The sequence below is a fragment of the Solanum lycopersicum genome, chromosome 12 (genome assembly GCF_036512215.1).
Source record: "Solanum lycopersicum chromosome 12, SLM_r2.1".
Taxonomy (NCBI): Eukaryota; Viridiplantae; Streptophyta; class Magnoliopsida; order Solanales; family Solanaceae; genus Solanum; species Solanum lycopersicum.
This window is the reverse complement of record NC_090811.1, coordinates 54,419,704-54,444,913: the sequence shown is the minus strand read 5'-3', so window position 1 is coordinate 54,444,913 and position 25,210 is coordinate 54,419,704. Positions and strand designations below refer to the sequence as shown.

Here is a 25,210-nt window from a genome sequence, read left to right as displayed (position 1 = left end):
TCAATTTTTATTTTTATTTTTTTATTTTTATAACAAAATGGAACTATAGTTAAAGTTTTTTTTTTATTTTTTTATATGAATTAATTATAAGTAAATAGAATTTAACCAAACTAATTTTTTTTCATCACTTTAAAAAGATAATAACTCAAACCAAATTCATTAATTTAAGAATGAAAACCCATTTTTTAATTAATGGGAGAATAAAAGATTCGCCTAACTTAAAATAATATTTTTAAAATAATAAAATGGTTAAGCGAAAAACATTAAAGGATATATATCTTTTAAGAACATAGGTTTGACTTAACTAAAATATTAATTTTACTTATATTCTTGACATAAAAATAAACTATTGTAAAAGATGTTTATATAGTAAGCCAACATAAAAATAATAATTCATCTTTTGGGGATTTATGTAAGTTAAATATCAATTCTAAAGTTACATCTAAATGAAATTTGTCAACATAATTTAAATAATTAGGAGAGTGAAAGAGACTATGAAATTGGGCCCTTTCTTGGGCCAATTTCGCTGTAAGTTCTGGGTTTTAACCCAATCTCGTTTTGTATACATAGACTGTATATCGATGTAAATGGACGTATATATCAGCCCTCTGCGTGTATCTCCTGCTTCCGAACACCTGCATTCTACCTCATCTCTATATTTCACATTTTGTCTGCATATTTGTTGCCATGAACCTGTATAACAGTGTATAACCAATGTATACAATATGTGTACTGCTGCTCAAATCTGCAGATTTGATTTTTTGGCAACACATCTTTTGGTTCTTCCGACCTGTACACCGGTTATGAGGGTTGTACGACTCGAAAAGATGTTTTGAGATTTCATGGCTCAAATGAAGGATGCAAGGAGGAAAATGGAATTCCAAAACGGACTCGAGAGGAACTTTCACATGTAAAAGAGCAAGAAAGTGAAGGTTAATGTTAAGAATGATGACATAACCATGCATTAAAATGAAACTACATAACCAGGGAGGTATACCAAAGGTTTGCTAAACTCAATTGAGACCAAAACATACAAATACATTTAAACTAGCAAGCTACTACTTAAACAAACAAGTAGTATGGAATGGAATTCCCTTTTCATGAACAAAACTTGACAATTCAAAAAATATGGCAGACAAAATTGATGTATTTGTTGACTGCACTAATTAGGCACCAAAAATGCATTCACTTTTCATAGAGAAAGAGTGTCTTGAGGTGATGAAGCCAAACTCATGTATCCTTAACAATGTCAAACTAGATTTTTATTCTTAGCTAACTAATGAGTCATACAAATGCTAAGGGAGAATAAGATGGATTCTGATGAGGAAGGTAGCAAACAACAAGTTATATGAATATGAAACTGTAAATTCCATACATGAACAAACTTCTAACAACCCACACATTTAAACTTAAATGGTCTCCTTTTACTAAAAATAAACCTTAAATTTAATGTCGCAACTGAACTTAAACGAACATTATCGCGAGAGGGGTATCCAAAAGTTGAGCATTTTAGCAGGAAGGGTCAACTTGTAAGATGAGAAGTGAAACAAGGATCTAATCCTTTCTATTACAGTAACTCTCAATGCAAATTAGTAGTAATAAAGAACTTGTCAAAATTTATAACATGTTCGTAAATGTAGAATTTAGAAACAACCATACTAACAAACCGAAAAGTCTTAACACATAGGACTCGATGCATATTCGGATGTAAGAGAATAATATGAATATGAGCTAAGTTAAAGCAATATAATGATGAAATACAAGCACAACATCAATAGCTGGTACATATGAGACCCAACCAGCCTTTGAATCATCTAAGAACATGAATAACCATTACGAGATTAAATTAACCACGACGAGAAAGCTATTGTGATATGAAAACGACAAAGATACAACCAAAATGCACCATCAAATATCCAGCATGCTCGAAGTCAAAACTACATGTATAGTCTATTATTTCAAGTGAAAATTTAATGAAGATTCAGCTAGCTTTCGACATATAATCCAACCAATGAACCCAACTACCAACACATGATCCCAAAGAAACATCATTAGCCTGTTAACTCATGCTTATGATTCAAAAATTCACAGTAAAAGATGTCGATGTAGAGGACTAATAAGAAGAAACTAATTGTTATTCATAGCGAACCTCTATCGAATATCGACTACATAACACAACATATTGAAGCGAGACTAGGACGACGAGCTTGATCGTGAAGAACTCCACCATTATGAACCGATTTCGATGAGATCCAAAAAGCAAAACAAATCCTTTTTTTTTTAAATTCCCTCTGTTTTAGGGCAGTAAATAATATTCGAAAAATTTTTTTCTCCCCCCTTTGACAGTGTTATACGACTGGTATTTATAAGAAAAGAACTAAAACCGGTTAGAGGGGAAATCCGGTAGATTAAGGATGAATTCCAATTTAAAAATGCTCTTTTTCGAGGCAATAGCTAAGAGGCGTGGGGGAGTTGGATCTTTACTCTGAAAATCCGCAAAAGGGGAAAAAGTGGATGTAAGGGCGATGGGTCTGCAAGCAAGAAGGACAACGATGGTACACTATAACACCGCTTGGAGCTGGAGTCGCCCGATTTTGACGAAAAAGAAGAACAAGGCGTACAATGGTCCTGTTGGATACCACTTCTCGCTGGATTTCGGCGTGCATCTGGCTTGCAGCGTACTTTGTTGCGTTCTTCGCTGGTTTCTCAGTGATTTTTAGCAGAGAAGAAGACCTACATGATGGGTCGGGTATCTGGATTTGTGGGTTTGGTCTTTGGGGAGAGAATTGGGCCTAGAAAATTAATCTGAGAATGAGTTGGGTTGGGAATTGTTGATGAATGTAAAAAAGAAAGTGGGCTGGAAATTAAAAACGAAATGGACTGGGAGAAGAAAAAAGAAAAATGGGCTTGGAAATGGGAATTGGTAGGCTGGAAATTAAATAAAAAGGAATGGGCTCACTATTGGAGTATAGACCCAAAAATTGAATTGGAAATTTAAGAGGGGTTAATTTAATGAATAGCCAAATTGAATTAGGATAATAAATTTGGCTAAACCTTAAATAAAATGAATTTGTATTAATTAATCAACGAGCTTCTATATTTTAGTAATATAATTATTTTAATTGTAAAATAGTGATTCGAAATATAACCATAATTTAAGCTAAATTAGTTAAATAGAATACTTACTATAATTTAAAATATTTTGAGAAAATAATCGTAAAATATACCAACTACATACATAATCATGTAATATATATAGGCTATCTAAAATTATAAGAAAAATGACAAAAGTATTCAAAATAACATAAAGTTCATATATTATTATTATTATTTGCAAAATTTATAAAACTAATTATTTTAAATTGTTTGGAAATTTAAGAAGCTCGAAAACTAATTTATACCGGGGAGGGTCGAAATCGGGTGTCAACAGCTGTCCCTCATTTTACTTGGGTTGATGCAAGCAATTCGAGGAAAATGAAATTGACCAAACCAATTTTGACCAACCCCATTCATCTTTAAGGGAAAGATTTGGCAAAGGGTTTAGGAATCATGGCCGAACCCTTGAGAAGGGTTTCCTACATATCTCCGGCTATATGAGAATTTATGCCACTTGTAGTTCGATAAGCTTGATTTAACGCACGATTTTAAAAGAATTCAAAAGCCACATCGATACCGAATTATGAAGGTATCAAAATGCTCGAGAATAAAATTGGAGAGGGAATGTTGGAATACAACTGAGTTTTTAACATTGAACCCACCTACATATCCTTAAACCTAAGGAATCAGGTTGTTTGTAGTTCGACTCGATCGGTTGAAAAGGAAATCTATTATGCAAGATAACCTTTGGTTTGGAGGAGTGAAAAATAAAACGAGTGTGGAAAATAGGCTTGCAACCTCCTAGCCATGAATGTGGAGCTCTTCACATCCATAAGTAAAAACTTACATGGACATAATTTCAAAAGTTCGCGGTGCGCATTCACTCAGATTAGAAAGTTGCCTCTGGTAGATGTGAAATTGAAATCGATGAACTACAAGACAAACCCACATGCCTTTTGATAGGGGTGTGGTTTTATTTTGGTGGAAGTTGCTCCTCAGCTCGCGTCCTAAGAGTTTGATACTCATCTTTAGACTATGTCCTAGTTCGCTGCGAAGAAAAAAAGTTTCACGTTGTGCTACATCCCTTTTAATGTCGTCCGCACCATGTTGGAACTTAATTGTTCTCCTTGAATATTTTACCTTAACTTCTATCAGTTTGACATAATGCAAATAAAATATGTATCTCATATTTGCGACATGACTGTTCAATGTACTCTTTTTTTAGTATAGCAGTGATAAAAAATAGACTAATGTGTCTTAATGGTTGAATATGATGGACCTCTTGGCGTTTGAATACAATGGACTTCTTGGCATTTGAATATGAATGTCCCTTTCGGCGTTTGAATATGATGGCCTTCTTGGCTTTTGAATATGATGGCCCTCCCTGCAATTTGATATGAATGGCCCTCTCGGCAATTTAATATGAATGGCCTTCTCGACATTTTGAATATGCACGGACTTCTCGACAGTTTGAATATGAATGGCCCTCTCGGCGTTTGAATATGATGGCCTTCTTGGATTTTGAATATGATGGCCCTCTCGGCAATTTGATATGAATGGCCTTCTCGGCAGTTTGAATATGCATGGCCTTCTCGGCAGTTTGAATATGCATGGCCTTCTCGGCAGTTTGAATATGAATGGCCCTCTCGGCATTTGAATATGATGGCCCTCTTGGCTTTTGAATATGATGGCCCTCTCGGCAATTTAATATGAATGGCCTTCTCGGCAGTTTGAATATGAATGGCCCTCTCGGCGGTTTGAATATGAATGGCCCTCTCGGCAGTTTGAATATGAATGGCCCTCTTGGCGTTTGAATATGATGGCCTTCTTGGCTTTTGAATATGATGGCCCTCTCGGCAATTTGATATGAATGACCCTCTCGGCAATTTAATATGCATGGCCTTCTAGGCAGTTTGAATATGCCTGGCCTTCTCGGCAGTTTGAATATCAATGGCCCTCTCGGCATTTGAATATGATGGCCTTCTTGGGTTTTGAATATGATGGCCCTCTCGGCAATTTAATATGAATGGCTTTCTCGGCAGTTTGAATATGCATGGCCTTCTTGGAATTTGAATATGATGGATTTGACTGTGTGTTGTATTCTTTGGTCAAGTAGATATGTTTCACTCATAATAAGATATCTGCTGATAGGCTCTCCCGAAATATATTATCTTTGACAATCTTATTTATTCCTGCATCCACAAAAACAATGTTAGATTTGGAACACTGATCTGTGTTGATTTCATCCAATCGTCTTGCTTCTTATCTTGCTATATTTTGAAGTTTGGTTGACCCTACGAATCGCAATAGACAAAAGACAAGATCATTTTTAAATTAAAACACTTGTTATGTGCAAAGTTTTTAGAAACATAGTTTTAAAGAAAATCTCTGCCAATTAATTGTCACGACATGCATGACACAAACAAAACCCTTTGTCTCAGATTCTGTCATGATAGGTATCTTGTTGGAATTTCAGAGCTCCTTGTAGATATGTCATATTGAAGTACTTGAAGTTCACTCTAACATTCCGAGTACCCTTGATGGAATTTTTGAGGCCTTCCTAAAAAATTCTTTCCCAGTTAAATGTTTTAAAAGAAATTTGATGGTAATCACGAAGGTCATGATGTCTTGTAATTTTTTGATATTTCCTTAAAATCATACTCTAATAGGATATTTTGATATTATCTTTGACCCTTGTTTGTAAAAAAGAACTCTCCGTGTAGAATTCTCAAAAATTCTGTCCCAGTTTCCATTATGAAGGGAAATGGAAATCTTATTGGGAATATGACCGAACCCTTGTGGCGCCTACGTATCCCGTTGAGGCAGGAATCAGGTCAAACATAGTTCCACTATCGATAGTTAACATGAATAAGAAATTTTGATAAGAAAACGACCGAGGCCGACATAGGCCACCTACGTATCTCGTTTTTGAGAATTCAGGTTGAATGTAGTTCAAGTACAGAAGGAATGTCCCAAATATTAATGCAACAAAGATTACGAACAAATTGCGATTACAAGGAAATAAAGGAAAGAAATAACATTCTTCAAATGTAATATCTCTTGACGACATCTGAATTGATTTCTTTTCTCCATACTCTACCGTCCATCTCTGCTAGGACCAAAGATCCTCTTGACACTACTTTGTGGACAACATACGGTCCTTGCCATTTAGGTGCAAATTTCCCTTTATATTCCTCTTGATGAGGGAAAATGCGCTTCAACACCAATTGACCTACCTCAAATGTTCGAACTCTTACTTTCTTGTTGAAAGCACGAATCATTCTCTGTTGATACAACTAGCCGTGACAAACAACACACATTCTTTTCTCATCAATCAATGTTAACTGCTCATATCGATCACGAACCCATTCGGCATCGCTCAATCCAGCTTCCTGAATAATCCTCAAAGACGGTATCTCAACTTCAGCCGGTATCACTGCCTCTGTTTCGTATAATAACAAATATGGAGTTGCTCCAGTTGAAGTTCGAATTGTGGTGCGATAACCTAGCAAGGCATACGGCAAATTTTCATGCCAACATTTGTAGTTGTCAATCATCTTTCTCAATATCCTCTTGATGTTCTTATTGGCAGCTTCCACAGCTCCATTCATTTGAGGACGATATGCAGTTGAATTACGGTGGGTAATTTTGAATTGTTCACATATATCTTTCATCAAATGACTGTTAAGATTTGCACCATTGTCCGTGATGAGAGACTCAGGAACTCCAAAATGACATATCAAATTATTGCAAACAAAATCAGTCACAACTTTCTTCGTCACAGCTTTATAGGAAGCAACTTTGACCCACTTCGTGAAATAATCAATGGCGACCAAAATAAACCTATGACCATTGGAGGCCGCAGGCTCAATTGGTCCAATAACATCCATGCCCTATGCTACAAATGGCAAAGGAGAACTCATTGCATTGAGCTCGTGAGGAGTTACTTTGATCAAATCTCCATGTACCTGACATTTATGACATCTTTGGACAAATCGAACACAATCATTTTCCATAGTCATCCAGAAGTATCCTGCCCTTAATATTTTATTTGCTAATGTAAACCCATTTATATGCATCCCACACACTCCAGCGTGCACTTCTTCGAGCAATTTTGTGGCTTCTACATCATCCACACATCTTAGTAATCCCAGATCAGGAGTCCTCCTATAAAGAATCTCCCATTCAAAAAGAAGTTGTTTGTCATTCTTCGAATTGTTTTCTTTTGGCTGCTTGTTGCTTTATCAGGGTATTCGCCAGCTTCTAAGTACCTTTTCACATCGATATACCATGGATTTCCATCCGATTCCTTTTCCACATGTAAACAATGCGCTGGTTGTTCTTTTAAACCTATCTCAAGTGGGTCAATGTGGGTGTTGTATCATGAAGGATATGGTTGCGAGAGCATCAGCAAACTCGTTTTGTATTCTCGGGGTGTGTCTGAACTCGGTCTTCCTAAATCTTTTACATAACCTCCGTACCAATTGTACTTAAGGTAAGATTTTAGGATTCTTCACTTCCCATTCTCCTTGAACTTGATGAATCAACAAGTCTGAATTACCAATTATCAATAATTCTTGAATGTTCATGTCGAGAGCCATTCTGATGCCAAGAATACAAGCTTCGTACTCAGCCATGTTATTAGCGCATCAAAATCTAAGCTTCGTTGTTGCTGGAAAATGTTGTCCTGATTCAGATATCAATACTGCTCCAATTCCTGATCCTCTAAAGTTAACTGCTCCATCAAAGAACATTCTCCAACCAGGATATGATTCTGATATGTCTTCCCCTACAAACAATACTTCTTCATCAGGGAAATACGTTTTAAGTGGTTCATATCCTTCATCTACTGGGTTTTCAGCAAGGTGATCGGCCAAGGCTTGGCCCTTGATTGCTTTTTGAGTCATGTATACAATGTCAAACTCACTCAACAACATTTGCCATTTTGCTATCTTTCCTGTGGGCATTGCCTTCTGAAATATGTACCTGAGTGGGTCCATTCATGAAATAAGATGTGTTGTATAAGCCGACAGATAATGTCTCAATTTTTGAGAAACCCAAGTCAAAGCACAACAAGTTCTCTCTAAGAGGGTATAACGAGCCTCATACGATGTGAACTTCTTGCTCAAGTAGTATATAGCTCTCTCCTTTCTTCCAGTTTCATCATGTTGTCCCAACACACACCCAAATGCATTGTCAGAGACGGATAGATACAATAACAAAGGGCTACCCGCGCGTGGTGGCACCAATACTAGCGGATTTTAAAGGTAAGTTTTGATACTGTCAAAAGCCTTCTGACAATCCTCGGTACACTTGGTTGGCACATTCTTTCGTAACAACTTGAATATGGGTTCACATATCACCGTTGATTGGGCTATGAATCGACTGATGCAATTCAGTCTCCCCAGAAAACTCATTACTTCCTTCTTAGTCTTTGGAAGAGGCAAGTCTTGAATTGTCTTGATCTGGGAAGGATCAAGATCGATACCTCTTCTACTAACTATGAAACCGAGTAACTTTCCTGCAGGTACTCCAAATGCACACTTGGTTGGGTTCAACTTCAAATCATACCTACGTAACCTGTCAAAGAACTTTTCCAGGTGCGTCAGATGATCTGAACTCTCGCGGGATTTTATGATGACATCGTCCACATACACCTTAATTTCTTTGTGGATCATATCATGGAATATGGTGGTCATGCTCTCATGTAAGTGGCTCCAGCATTCTTGAGGCCGAACGGCATCACTCGATAATGGTAGACTTCCCAAGGGGTGATGAATGTTGTTTTCTCTGCATCTTCTTCATCCATTAAAATCTGGTGGTATCCCGCAAAACAATCCACGAAAGATTATAACTCATGCTTGGAACAATTATCAATGAGTATATGGATGTTTGGCAACGGGAAATTGTCTTTTAGACTTGCTTTGTTGAGATCCCGATAATCCACGCATATCCTAATCTTTCCGTCTTTCTTTGCTACTGGAACAATGTTAGACAACCAAGTGGGATACTTAGTCACTTCGACGACCTTCGATTCGATCTGCTTCATGACATCTTCCTTTATTCTTAAACTCAGATCAGGTTTGAACTTTCTGGTTTTTTGCTTTACCGGACAATACTCTGAATTGATAGGCAACCTATGGGAAACAATATCAGTGCCTAATCCTGGCTTATCATCATAAGACAAGGCAAACACATCGATGTATTGTTTAAGTAGCTCAACCAATTTTTCCTTTTCTATTGCTGTCAAATGTATACTGACTCGGGTTTCTCTAACCGACTCGTCATCTCCAAAGTTGACTATCTCTGTCTCATCCAGGTTGGGATTTTTATTATCTGCAAGGTTCCTCAAGTCGTTAGTAAGGTGTTCAGGCATCATAGTTTCCTCATCATATTCTTCACATTCATCTTCATTGACTTTACTTAGTTCATCGTGTTCGTGACATGTCATGACATTGGCAAGTTTAGATTCATTTTTATTGAAAAGAAAATAAAGCAATCATGTTAGATAGAAAGAATTTAAATGTATATATCAGAAAGTAATTTGCAGAGGTAAGATAAAAAATAAACGAGGTTTTTCATTGGAAAAAAGGTGTACAAACTTTGATCATGACTCATGTCAATGTGAGTCCTTTCTTTTTTAAACATTACGATGAAAATAAAGTGACATAAAAGTTTATTTCGGGCCTTGTCCGAACTACACCGATTTTCAAAAGTAAAACTTCAAATTCTTGTCTTTGTCTACCAAGCAATTCGATGAATCATAAGTGGAGTGGCCACCCAATTCTGTAGCATCTCTTCAGGTTTGGCATCTCGGATGGTGGGTGTCGCAGTGCATTCTTCCAAGATCACAGCACAATCTCCTTCATCAAAAAATCATCCCATCCCTTCCACTAGACCATCACTCTCGGACTCTAAAGCTTTAGCAACAAATAACTGGTACAATTCTGGAATAGGCTTTGGTATATCAAGGCCATGTTTCTTCCTTGCTTCTGCTTCGAATAATTCCTCCTTTGTTGGGGTATAACAAACGCCAAAGTAGAAATTTTGAAGTGGGATAAGAAGAGGTTCGGATATGCCATCCAAATTCTTGCCCAACCCACGTCCAAGCTCAAAACCGCTTCTAAGCATGGTTGTGGCAAGCATTTTATACACCGATATGCGGTGTTATATCTTCAAAAGGAGCATTCATTATCTCCATCATGTGAAAGTCAGTACCTTGAGATGAATCGTCAATAACGGGAACAGAGAAACCGGGGTAACTACGATTACTCCCTTCACCATGAATGACTTCATGGTCCTCCCAGATGAACTTCAAGATTTAATGCAATGTGGATTGAACTGTGCCGGCCGCATGGATCCATGGTCTTCCAAGCAACATATTGTAGCTTGTGGATATACCCATCACTTGGAATTCAGTGACAAATTCTGCAGGCCCCATTTGGATACCCAAGTCTACCTCCCCCATGGTCTCTCCTTGCAAACCATCAAACGCCTTTACATTCATGCGACTTCGACAGATTTTTCCAACATCATGATTTAGCTGAGTAAGGGTTGATAACGGGCAAATATTGAGTCTTGAACCATTATCAATCAATACTCGAGCTACAAACTTGTCCCTACATTTGACAGTGATATACAAGGCACGGTTGTGCATCATTCCCTCAACTGGTAACTCCTCTTCTTTAAAAGAGATTTGGTGACTCCCAATGACATGACTAACCATAGTTGCCAGATTATCACCACTTGTTCCCGTTGGTACATATGCTTCATCGAGTACCTTCAACAATGCTTTCCGATGGTACTCAAAACTCATCAATAGAGCCCAAACAAAAATTTGAGCGGGAGTTTTCTCCAAATGCTTGAAAATGGAATACTCCTGAGGCTGCATTCTTCGCCAAAACTATTCAGCCTCACCTTCTGTGATCAGCCTTTTTTGGTTTTCCTTTCTTCGTGTTTCTTGAGCTAACTCTTCCAGAATATAGCATCTTCCAGAACATGTCATCCCTTGAATTGTAGCCACCTGGACAATGAACTTTTCTTTGGGTTGCTTGTTGCTTCTTTCCTTTGCCAAAGCAAATGCCCGATGAGGTGCAGTTATTACAACAAACTCTGGATGAGCCTTTATGGTCAAAGAGGCCACTGTTGGTATGAGTGAGTTGACATTTGTTTTACCGATGGTCCCATTAGCGAGCCAATCTTCATCACTTTCAATCATATTGATGGTCGCTTCCCCATGATTTGTTAATGGGTTAAGATTCACATTGGGGGAAGGGGCCGGAAGAGTGATGACTCTATTATCGATCAAATCTTGAATCTTATGTTTTAAATTGATACACCCTTCTGTATCATGTCCTGCTCCTGCAGAATGGTAAGCGCATCATTGATCCGCTCGAAAGAACTTTGTTGTGGGATTAATTGTCCTTGCGTCTACTGGTTGGATCAATCCAGCTGCTCTCAAACGCTCAAAGAGTTGGGTACGTGTTTCTGCCAAAGGAGTGAAAAATCTGGGAGACTTTCTTTCTAGGTTAGGGCGGGGTAAATTATTGGTATTTGGGTTGTTTTGTCCAGGACTTTGGTAGGCTGGTATATTGGCTTGGTGATTTGGTGGTGTATTTGGTAGGTTGGTGGTTGATTTTGGTAGATAGGTGGTGATGGTTGGTAGTTCTGTTGTGCATAGTAGATTGGAAGTGGAGCTTGTGGAGGTGGTTGGTAATTATTAACGGTGGAGAATCGGTTGGTGTTTCCAATGGCAGAACCAGACTCAAAATACCTTTGTGGCCTTGACCTTGGGCTAAAAGATACAACGGAGACATCCTTTTTCTTTTTCTAGCAAATCCTGCGGCCATGGATGGTGAGGATTTGTTGGCAGCCTGCAAAGCAGTGAGACTCGTAACCTTCCCAGTTTTGAGTCCATCTTCTATGACTTCTCCCATTTTGATCAGCTCCGAAAACTTTTGTCCCATCATGGGCTACATCCTTTCTTAATACTCGGGCTCTTGAGCTCGAATAAAAGCAGTGGTTATTTCGCTTTCAGTCATCATATGTTGTACCTTTGCAACTTCTTTCCTCCAACGAACGCATATTCACGATAGTCCTCCGTGGTTTTTTGCTTGATTTTTTCCAAATAGTAGCTATTAGGGACTGCTTCGACATTAAACTGGAATCTTTCCAAAAAAATCTTTGGATAGATCCCCCCGTGTAGACCACTAACGAAGTTCTTGAGACGTGAACAATTCTAACGCCTCCCCACTCAGGCTTCGACTAAACAACCTCATAATTAATGCATCATTTTTTCCAATACCCACAAGTATGTCACAATAAGCTCGCAGGTGATCCATGGGATTGCCAATACCATTGAACATTTCAAATTTTGGAATTTTGTAACTTTCGGGTATTTCCAAATCAGGGTGCATGCAAAGGTCTTCATACTCAAGTTCTGTGATTTTCCTTGAAGTTTGAACACTTTTAACTGCTTCAGAGATGGCCTCCTTCATTACATTCATTTCTTGTTCACGCTTTTCTTCTCTGAGCCTCCACTCCTTTTCCATCTCTTCATAGTGATCCAGCTCCGGTTGAACAGGAAAGATAGGACATGGTTCAGGGACTGTGTAGGCTGGTGGAATTTGGAATGTTACGGAAGGGTATGTCGGTTGGTTAGGCAAAACACGTGGATTATTGGAGACTGAGGGTGGGATTTGGTAGGTTAGCATGAAATTTTGGGAGTGATTAGTGTTAGGTTCTTGGTTCTGATTTGGTATTGGTGGTGGTGTTTGGTAGGAAGTGCTGGCGTAAGGAGCATTGGATACAGTTAAGTCAATGGTATGAGGATTAGGAGTGGAAGTGATGGGTCCTGTGGTATGGATCGGGAAGTAGTTGGGTAATGGAGAATTTAATGATGGAAAATGAGGAGGAGGTCTTCTAGTTTTAAGAGGTGATTCATTCGATGCAATGTCCAGTCTGGACAAATCTTTGGTTTGTTGAAGCTCTTCTTGCATATCTGTAATTCGTTGCATTAATTGAGAGATCAACTCACTCTGATTAGTAAGTTCAGCATTTCTGTGGTCATATCGACGATTCCCATTTCTTCAGAAGTACCATTCATTTTGCTTTTGCCTTTATCCAAAGAGTGATCAGGGAAGGATGGTAGGATTGCTTTAGATCTTGTAAAGTAGGAATGGTCTGCTAGTTTGACTTCAACACAAATTAGTGTTTACCTGTAGAGAAAAATCACTCAAAAGACACATATGTTATTCTTTGTTTTTAACGAGATATGCAAATAAATTGGCAAAAATAGAAAATAATAATAATAATAATAATAATAATAATAAACACATAAGTGTCATTTTGCTTCAAGTAGATTAATCCATGGAAATATTTTGGATGAACGGGAGGACTCTAATGGAAATGAATCTTTCTGTGATAGAATTAGAAAGGTCAACTTGCATAGAATGCTGTTAAATTCTTCCACTCATGAAATTTTCAAAATCTTTCACTAATAATGGATAATAAAAAATTAAAAGATAGGGACCGAGCCTTAAGTAGGCTGCCTACGTATCCACCAAGGAAATCAGGCCCGACGTAGTTCGAATTACATAACATAACTTAAACCTACCCTTCTCGAGATTGATAGAGAGACTAGGCTCGATAAGAACTTCTTACGTATCCCCTTATGGGCTCAAGTATCGCGTAGTTCTTGATTACAAATGAACTTAAACATAAGAGGTACGTTACATGAACCTAAATCTACCCCACACTCCTTTATTTCCCTTTCAACCGTAGGGTGACGATCCAGTGCTCTCATCATCTGAACCTGCTTTTGTTTTTCCTTTTCCTCTCATGGAAGAAGCATTCCCAAAATTTATCTTTTTAATGGCTTGTTCAATTTCGGGGATCCTTGCAGTTGCTTTAGTGATATTAATTATCTCTTGATTGATTTTTGCAATCTTTCTTTTCACTGAGGCTGTTTCCATGTCAACCTCAATAATTCTCTCTCGTAGCGTCCATTCAGTTTGGTCCAGTATTGCAAGTCTCCTTTTGGCTGCAGCTATCATTTCTTTAGTCTCGATAATTTTTTTGAACATTAACTCTTTAGTTTCTCTGTCACTAACCGAAGCACTGGGTGAGATTGGTGCGTTGACGTCTTTTTGGATATTCTAGCAAATTGACCAGCCTGTGACGGATGAATAAAAATTTAAGAAATTTGGAGTAAATGGATATATATTTCTGAGAAACTCGAACGACACTTCAAGAATGATTTGGACGGACTTTATTGTTGTGAATTTTAATATATGCTTAGGGTGCTTTAAAAATAATAGTGGATTAATTCTGCTTTAGACAAAACAACACATCACAACACACAACAATTATATCAAGCAGTACACAAATAATTTATATCGCGTCCTAGATTTGTGACCTTTTTATGCCAAAGGTAGGCCTAAACGTCAAACATAATGTGATTATGATAGATTGATCCAAGCCATTAATTTGTGACAACTCGAGTTTGGAACACAAAGACAAAAATAAACATTAAATACCAATAAAATGATATAACATAAAAATGACACAAAATAAGGACAAAGCTAAGATTCAGCTTGAATGTTGTTATCAATCATGCCGGTGGAGGAAGTGATGATGACGCTTCCACGTTGTTAGGCCCTGCTCTAGCATTATCCAAATATTGCATTATACATTCCATTTGAGCCCACATTTCAGGGGTGATCACTTTCGTTCCGATATGAGAATGCCTTATCCAGATCGTCGTCCCAATATCCTCAAAACCTTGTTCGCCTTCTGGACTCATGATGTTGCGATCTTCTCGGAGCCACACCTGATATTCTTGAATTTCTCTTTCGGGACCCTTTCCTATATCTATCGTGAGAATATTGTTCCATTCATGAAGTATCTCTAGCTCTAAGAACTTCGAAGTTTGGTCCAAAGGAAACTTCAGAAACACTCATGTTGGTTGAAGAGGGATTACTTGTGCTCGACCAAATTGTTGAAGTACACGCACCGGAGCATAAGGTTGGAGACCCTTTAACCCAATAAGCTCGATATAGTAGGACCTCTTGCATCTGATATATGCCGGGGAATGCGAGAGTAATGGATATTTCCACTAAATTTAGTCACTAGTGCAGGAGGTCAGATTTTCATACCAATCATCAGTACCAACCGGAGATATAAACATTTTTGTCCTGTCGAAAAAACTGTCAATATGATTTACGTTGCTAAAGAATATGTCATCCATATTTTTACGCTTGTGAAAATGTTCCAGTGCCCACACTTGTAAAAGAAGGTTGCAACCTTCAAAGAAGTTTGCTTCCCCTCTCTTACATTTCCCAAGAGCTCGAAATATTTCTGCTAAAATCATGGGAACTAGAGAGAGCTCTTCGCCATTAACACCTTCAAAAAGTACACGAGCCACTGAACATATGCATGTGTTGATATGACCATTTTCTCGTGGAAACACTAAAGTTCCTAGTAAAGCCACAGTAAATGCGATAGGGGGTCTAGCTTGCCAATGAACAAGAGTGCAAGAGAATTCCTTCCGTGAACACTTTGTAACTATTTGAGCATCCATACCTTTCATATAAGTAATCCAGAGAAACCCAATTATGTTCGAAGCATCGAAGTTTCTTTTCATTTTTCAGTCCTAAGTAGCGAAGAAATTTCTTCCCTGATTGACTATGAGGAATATTTGACCTTTTCCTCGATACTTCAAACTGGTAAAATAATATATTTCCTCCAACGTAGGTGTTAGTTCAAATTCCTTGAACGTGAACACAACACGGTCTGGATCCCAAAACTGAATCAACGCTCTAATCATATGTTTGTCTGGGTTAACCTTGAATAGCATAGGAAGGCACCCCAACCTTTTTGCAATTGCTAATTTTTCAATTGGAGTAAAATTCTCCCACCATGTTTTCAATTTGTACGGAAAACCCTCGACCATCCTAATTTTCGGCACTTGAGGGACTGAATTCATCTACAAATTTTAAAAAAATAAAATAAAATAAACATATAACGTCCAAACTCATTATGTCAAATTTAGGCTTGGATCCATCTATCATTATCACGTTGCACAAAACATGTTCGATGGTCGTTGGGTCGTGAAACTCATTGACGTAAGGTGGACTTCTTAAATGTTGAATCGATACCCTTGATTGATCCATCTAAGGCATATGCATGCATGACTTAAATTGAGGGGTGGTTTAGCTCTATCTTATGTTTTCTAAGATTTGGCTTTCTAGACACATGGTTCCCGAGTGGACAACTCGAGTGAGAAGGCTACGCGGTTACACGGAAAAAGATTCGGACACCCCGCGCATATAACAACTCTCCTAACTTTAGGAACTTTGAAAGAAGTTTGCGGGTGCACAAAGCACACCTCGCGTGCACGTGTGATAATGTGAATTTCCAATAAGTGGAGAAATATGAACGGAATGACAGTTTATAAAGCAATATAAATATACAATTGATGAAAATAATAACAGATAAACAGTTTATATCACATAAGCATAAAAAATAAGGCATTAGGCATGTAACATAAGCAAACAAATAAGCATATGCCAAAAACATTAATAATTAACCAAGTCTATTATGGTTAGAACCTATTAAATCCCCAGCGGAGTCGCCATTTCTGTTATGTCGTAATTTATCTATCCTTAGAAAAATCACTTTTTGAAATGTTCTAAGTATAAAACGATTTAGAAGAATATTTAGAAAGAGTCGCCACTTAAATTTTTAAAGAAATTCAGAAAACATGATTTAAAAAGATTTTAACAGATTAAATCTTAATAAATTTAGAGAAAACGGGTAAGAGGTTCATATTTATGCTTCAAGAAGGTTTTTAAGGCATTTGAAGCACCCGCTAACACGCGGTTATCCAATGACTTAGGTTGATTTTTTTTATTTATCTTAGAAACGTGATTTAATATAATAATTAACAATATTCGATCAACTTTAAGAAAATATTTAAAAAAATATCAATTTTTATTTTTAATTTTTATTTTTATAACAAAATGGAACTTTAGTTAAAGTTTTTTTTTTTATATGAATTAATTATAAGTAAATAGAATTTAACCAAACTAAATTATTTTTTTTCATCACTTTAAAAAGATAATAACTCAAACCAAATTCATTAATTTAAGAATGAAAACCCATTTTTTAATTAACGGGAGAATAAAGATTCGCCTAGCTTAAAATAATATTTGTAAAATAATAAAATTGTTAAGCAAAAATAATTAAAGGATATACATCTTTTAAGAACATAGGTTTGACTTAACTAAAGATATTAATTTTACTTATATTCTTGACATAAAAATAAACTATTGTAAAAGATGTTTATATAGTAAGCCAACATAAAAATAATAATTCATCTTTTGGGGATTTAAGTAAGTTAAATATCAATTCTAAAGTTACATCTAAATGAAATTTGTCAACATAATTTAAATTATTAGAATAGTGAAAGAGACAATGAAATTGGGCCCTTTCTTGGGCCAATTTCGCTGTAAGTTCAGGGTTTTAACCCAATCCCGTTTTGTATACATAGACTGTATATCAATGTATATGGGCGTATATATCAGCCCTCTGCGTGTATCTCCTGCTTCCGCACACCTGCAATCTACCTCATCTCTATATTTCACACTTTGTCTGCATATTTGCTGCCATGAACCTGTATAACAATGTATAACCAATGTATACAATATGTGTACTGTTGCTCAAATCTGCAGATTTGATTTTTCGGCAACACATCTGCTAGTTCTTCCGACCTGTACGCCGGTTATGAGGGGTTTACGACTCGAAAAGATATTTTGAGCTTTCATGGCTCATATGAAGGATGCAAGGCAGAAAATGGAGTTCCAAAACGGACTCGAGAGGAATTTTCACATGTAAAAGAGCAAGAAAGTGAAGGTTAATGTTAAGAATGATGACATAACCATGCATTAAAATGAAACTACATAACCAGGGTATACCAAAGGTTTGCTAAACTCAATTGAGACAAAAACATACAAATACATTTAAACTAGCAAGCTACTACTTAAACAAACAAGTAGTATGGAATGGAATTCCCTTTTCATGAGCAAAACTTGACAATCAAAAATATGGCAGACAAAATTGATGTATTTGTTGACTGCACAAATTAGGCACCAAAAATGCATTCACTTTTCCTTAAAGAAAGAGTGTCTTGAGGTGATGAAGCCCAACTCCTGTATCCTTAACAATGTCAAACTAGATTTTTATTTTTAGCTAACTTATGAGTCATACAAATGCTAAAGGAGAAGAAGATGGATTCTAATGAGGAAGGTAGCAAACAACAAGTTATATGAATATGAAACTGTAAATTCCAGACATGAACAAACTTTCAACAACCCACAGATTTAAACTTAAATGGCCTCCTTTTACTCAAAATAAACCTTAAATTTAATGTCGCAACTGAACTTAAACGAACATTATCGCGATAGGGGTATCCAAAAGTTGAGCATTTTAGCAGGAAGGGTCAACTTGTAAGATGAGAAGTGAAACAAGGATCTAATCCTTTCTATTACAGTAACTCTCAATGCAAATTAGTAGTAATAAAGAACTTATCAAAATTTACAACATGTTCGTAAATGTAGAATTTAGAAACAACCATACTAACAAACCGAACAGTCTTAACACATAGGACTCGATGCATATTCGGAAGTAAGAGAATAATATGAATATGAGCTAAGTTAAAGCAATATTATGATGAAATACAAGCACAACATCAATAGCTGGTACATAAGAGACACAACCAGCCCTCGAATCATCTAACAACATGAATAACCATTACGAGATTAAATTAACCATGACGAGAAAGCTATTCTGATATCAAAACGGCAAAGAATACAACCAAAATGCACCATCAAATAGTGAAGAAACAGAATGATATCCAGCATGCTCGAAGTCAAAACTACATGTATAGTCTATTATTTCGAGTGAAAATTTAAAGAAGATTCAGCTAGCTTTCGACATATAATCCAGCCAATGAACACAACTACCAACACATGATCCCAAAGAAACATCATTAGCCTGTTAACTCATGCTTACGATTCAAAAATTCACAGTAAAAGATGTCGATGTAGAGGACTAATAAGAAGAAACTAATTGTTATTCATAGCGAACCTCTACCGAATATCGACTACATAACACAACATATTGAAGCGGAAAAAAAGGGGGAAAGATTACCTTTCTTGGAGCAGCGAGACTAAGACGACGAGCTTGATCGTGAAGAACTCCACCACTATGAACCGATTTTGATGAGCTCCAAAAAGCAAAACAACTCCTTTTTTTTGAAATTCCCTCTGTTTTAGGGCAGTAAAATAATGTTCGGAAAAAAGTTTCTCCCCCCTATGACAGTGATATACGACTGGTATTTATAGGAAAAGAACTAAAACCGGTTAGAGGGGAAATCCGGTAGATTATGGATGAATTCCAATTTCAAAATGCTCTTTTTCGAGGCAATAGCTAAGAGGCGTGGGGGAGTTGGATCTTTACTCTGAAAATCCGCAAAAAGGGAAAAAGTGGATGTGAGGGCGATGGATCTGCAAGCAAGAAGGACAACGATGGTACACTATAACGCCGCTTGGAGCTGGAGTCGCCCGATTTTGACGAAGAAGAAGAAGAAGGCATACAATGGTACTGTTGGATGCCACTTCTCGCTGGATTTCGGCGTGCATCTGGCTTGCAGCGTACTTTGTTGCGTTCTTCGTTGGTTTCTCACTAATTTTCAGCAGAGAAGAAGGCCTACATGATGGGTCGGGTATTTGGATTTGTGAGTTTGGTCTTTGGGGAGAGAATTGGGCCTGGAAATTTAATCTCAGAATGAGTTGGGTTGGGAATTGTTGATGAATGTAGAAAAGAAAGTGGGCTGGAAATTAAAAACGAAATGGGCTGGGAGAAGAAAAAGAAAAATGGGTCTGGAAATGGGAATTGGTAGGCTGGAAATTAAATAAAAAGGAATGAGCTCACTAATTGGAGAATAGGCCCAAAAATTGAATTGGAAATTTAAGAGGTTTAATTTAATGAATAGCCAAATTGAATTAGGATAATACATTTGGCTAAACCTTAAATAAAATGAATTTGTATTAATTAATCAACGAGCTTCTTTATTTTAGTAATATAATTATTTTAATTGTAAAATAGTGATTTGAAATATAACCATAATTTAAGCTAAATAAGTAATAGAATACTTACTAAAATTTAAAATATTTTGAAAAAAAAATCGTAAAATATATCAACTACATACATAATCATGTAATATATATAGGCTATCCAAAATTATAAGAAAAATGACAAAAGTATTCAAAATAACATAAAGTTCATATATTATTATTATTATTTACAAAATTTATAAAACCTATTATTTTAAATTGTTTGGAAATTTAAGAAGCTCGAAAACTAATTTATAACGAGGAGGGTCGAAATTGGGTGTCAACAGTAGTATCAAAAGGGAAAGGGAGACCCCAAAACCCACAAACTTTATGGATCAGCACTCAGCTTTATTATTTGGTCGACTTAATATTTGGAAAGACAAAACAAAAGTTTTTCCTTTTAAGCGTGAGTCGAGTTCTATCATCTCCATAAGGGACTAATTACCCCTACCCCACCTTCTGCATGCATAACGTCCTTCAAGGTTCCTAGAGTCCCCGCTTAATACCCGAGAGGCATTGGACTATAGCTAGAGAGGTTTTAAACTAAAATAAAATAAAGGATCCAAATTAGTCCCCCTAGACACCAAGCAATAAAAGATAGGACGAACATTTAACATGTAGATCTCAAATTAGCCTCTAGGTTTTAGTTATAAGTATACTAGTAAACATACCTAATTAGTGAAAGGTCTCATGCTCAAGTGTATACACATAACACAATTAACAATTAATAAAATAACAATTAGAAACATTTTGAGTTGCCAGAAAATTATTACAGAGAGCAAATTTAGTCATCAATGATTTTAAAATGGCAGAAAGATTATTAAAAAATTATTGTTGCAAAAATTGTCAAGACAACAAATATTAGGTGCAGAAAAATGAGTTATTAATTTTATCTTTCAAATAAGATGTCATGAAATAGTGGCAAAAAAATGCATAAAAGTGACTCAGTTATTTAACATGCTAGCTATTAATTGATCAAAAAAGGGTCTAAAATACCTTCAAAGTATTGAAAATGGTACACAAATACCCCCATCCACCTATTGACCCCAAAATACCCTTGTCATCCACCTTTGGGTCCAATTTTACCCCCTTCATTAACAGAACACTAACTAAAATAATTAAATAATACTTTTAATTATGTGCACTCAACCATTGATTGTAATTTAACTATTTAATATAATTTTAAACCCACTCATTACCCACCCATTTTGACTTAACCCACCCCAATAGTTATTATACTCACCCGTCTGATCCGGCCCAATACAAAAGAAGGCATCCCAGCTAATTAAAATAGCCCTAAAACATTGTTCTCCAAGAAATACTTTATTTTCCCAATTTATTGCACGATCTAGAGATGGTTTAGAATATCAATTTTCTTCTTCTTCAATTTGTTATAAATGTCAACTTCTTGTTCGATTTCTTCCCCTGATGAACTTCAATCTCGTACAGTGTTTCCAGGGTGTTTATCCAAACCTACTCGGTAAAAAAATCATACTATATATAATATCGATTTTTATGTACCTGTATATATATAAAATTGAACCACCTGAACATATAACGAAGGCGTAGCCCAACAGCTGATGAGGTTCAAGATTTTGCTTAAGTGGGATTTGGGTCGCCGGATTGATTGCAGGCAACAACATTTTTTATTTTGTAATTTTTAGCGATTTTGCTGGCTTCAGGCTTTACTTTTAAGCATTTCTTAATTAATAAATACACTTAACGACTCCATTTTTAAGTGATAAATTAATTTTAAAAATTATGTTTAAAATAGTCAAACAAATAAAAAAAACCTCTCTTTTTTAGGGATTGCAATATTATATTTTTCGTATTCTTTCTCGTTCAACTTCCCTTTTGCTGCTGCTCAGTGCTTGTTGCTGCTATCTCGACGTTGCTATTGCTGCTTACTTCCACTGGTGGAGGAGTGATCGTCCTCCGTCTTCATGGATTAATTTCATTCTCTCCATCAGGCTCCATTTTTTATGGCAACCTCAGTATGTTCTCTTTTCTTCTACGCTTTAATTTTGGTATTTGTTGATGTGCTATTTTATTTAGTTGATTGAACTCAGATATTCACTTCACTTAACAATTTTTTATTCTTCATATGAAAATTTCATTTCTATTCACTGATTATAAAAGTTATAATTTTATTTGTTTGGGATTATTTGTTGATTTTATATATTTGTTATGGACATTCAACATTTGATTAGAGGACATTAACTTTTACTTATGAGATTCAAACCTTTGTTCATTGTCTATAATTTTGTTTTGGTTCTTATTGCATATTTAATCTTGTAAGTATTGACTAAATTTTTATTTTACAATTCAGTCTTAAAATTCAGTAAAGACGTATTTTACACTAGTACCGAAATAAACTTTAGCCTCTCAAAGTCATACTCAATCTAATAAAAAATAAAAACCAATCATTCAGAAGTGTCATTAGATTCTTCTCAAAAATTTGATTTGAGTTCTTTAAAGTTTGATCCAGGTGAAAGAACATCAATATTGAACTATCATCCAAACCACCATGATGTTATTAGAAGAGCATACCTTTTGAATGGTCCTTGTCAATCTCGTCTTGCGGTGCAAGAGTATCTTCAAACAAATATTTCTGGATCAATGCGTAATTTTAATCATGAATGTTTTGATTATATATATTATAATTGGTTGGAGTATAGTGTTAGTAAAGATGTAGTCTATTGTTTATATTGCTATCTTTTTAAAGATCATAACACTAATCAAGGAGGAGGGGAGATATTTTCAACTATAGGATTTAAGAGTTGAGACAAAAAGGGTGGTCTTGACAAACATATTGGTCTACCAATTAGCATATATTATCAATCAAAAAGAATTTCAATATTTACTACGACAACGGCAGTCTATTCAATTTGCATTTGAGAGGCAATCTAATAAATTCAATCATGGATATAATATGCGCGTTGATTGATGTAGTAAGACTTCTCATAAGTCGGGGATTTACATTTTGAGGTCATGATGAATCTAAATCATCATTTAGTAGGGGTAAATTTCTTGAAATTATCTCATGGTATGCAAAAAATGTGATAAAATTTGTTGTTATGTTTCGGAACATGCTCCATCAAATGATCAAATGACTTTTTCGATGATTCAAAAAGATATTGTGATTGCATGTATGATAGAGACCGTTAAAGTTATTCTTGACGAATTAAATGGTGACTACTTTGCTTTATTAGTTGATGAATCCCTTGATGTGTCACCCAAGGAGCAAATGGATATCGTATTTTGATATACTGATGGAATGGTATTTGTAATGGAGCGAAATATTAACATTGTTCATGTTGAAGATACTAGTGTTTTATCTTTAAAGGATGCAATTTTAAATTTACTTGCTCAACATTCTTTGAGTCCATCAAGTGTGTGTGGACAGTGTTATGATGGGTCAAGTAATATCCAAGATGAGATCAATGTCCTTAAATTGTTGATTAGACGAGAAGGTAAATCTGTTCATTCAATCCATTGTTTTGCTCAACAACTTCAACTAACTCTTGTTGGGGACTCTAAAAAGTGTGTTGAAGTGGGAAAACTTGTATTATTGATTGCAAATATTTTTAATGTATTGGGATCTTCTTTTAAGCGTATGAATATTTTATGAGATCCTCAAAAAATCAACAATTCAAGTGGCATTAGATATGGGTGAACTTACAACTGATAGGGGCTTAAATCAACAACTTGGTCTTTCAAGAGCTTGTGATACTCGTTGGGGATCTCATTATAAATCCTTTAACAATTTTATTATTATGTTGTGGTCTATCTTTAAGGTTCTTGAATCACTTGCTCTTGGTGCAAGGAGTATGGATGAAAGAGTCAAGGCAATAGGACATCTTGAAACTTGTCAAACATTTGAGATTGTGTTTATGTTGCATTTGATGAGAGATGTCATAGCAATCAAAAATAAACTTAAAAATTCTTACCAAAAAATAAAAGCAAGATATTGCAAATGTCATGTTGCTTGTTAAAGCAGCAAAGAAAAGGTTTCAAGTCTTAAGAGATGATGAAAGAGATTTTCTTATTGCCAAGGTATCTATTTTTTGTACCAAATATGATGTTTTGATACCTAACTTTAAGGATCCATATGTTAGCTCTTTAAGTTCACGGCGGAAACTTGTTAACTATACAATCTTGCATCATTATTGTATTGAAGTGTTTTGCAATATCATTGATTGGCAACTTCAAGAACTTAATGTCCGTTTTGATGAGATGACTACCGATTTTCTCCATGGAATTGCTTGCTTGAATCCAATTAACTCATTTTCAAGTTTTGACATAAGAAAAGTAATGCGAATCGGTGAATTCATCCGGATGACTTTGATAATTCCAATATGAGTATTCTTGAGGATCAACTTGCAAGTTACATTGTTGATGTTTGTGATGTTGATGAAGGGTTCTCCGATCTAAATGGGTTTTGTGATCTTTCCAAAACATTAGTTCAGACAAAGAAACATTCAAATTATCCTCTTATATTTCGCTTAGTGAAACTTGCTCTACTTTTGCCAGTTGCCACTGCCTTTGTTGAAAGAGATTTTTTGGCAATGAAGTTTATCAAGAATGACTTGTGGAGTCAACAGAGTGATGATTTTTTAGTGGTTGTCTGGTGCCTAATTTAGAAAAAGATATATTTGTTAAGACTTATAATGATGTTATTATTAAGACATTTCAAGATATGAAACCTTGTAGAATACGATTGTAAAATGTATGTAGTTGCATTTTCAAATGTAAAACTATGTTTTGATTGGTTTGTCCGCATGTTTTGGTTTCTTAACCTCCCTTCAAGGTTGTGTACTTTTGTAATGTAATGACCCGACCCATTTGTTTATGGATAATATGAGTTGCATTTCAAATGTCAACCCGTTTGTTAATCAATCCATTCATATATGACCCAACATGTTTATTTATGGGTAATA

The 25,210-nt window shown here is 35.9% G+C and overlaps 1 pseudogene; it reads left to right on the top strand.

Annotated features, from left to right (window-relative positions):
* Positions 1-23,547: 23,547 nt before the first annotated feature.
* Positions 23,548-24,632, top strand: LOC138340437 (uncharacterized; annotated as a pseudogene).
* Positions 24,633-25,210: the final 578 nt, after the last annotated feature.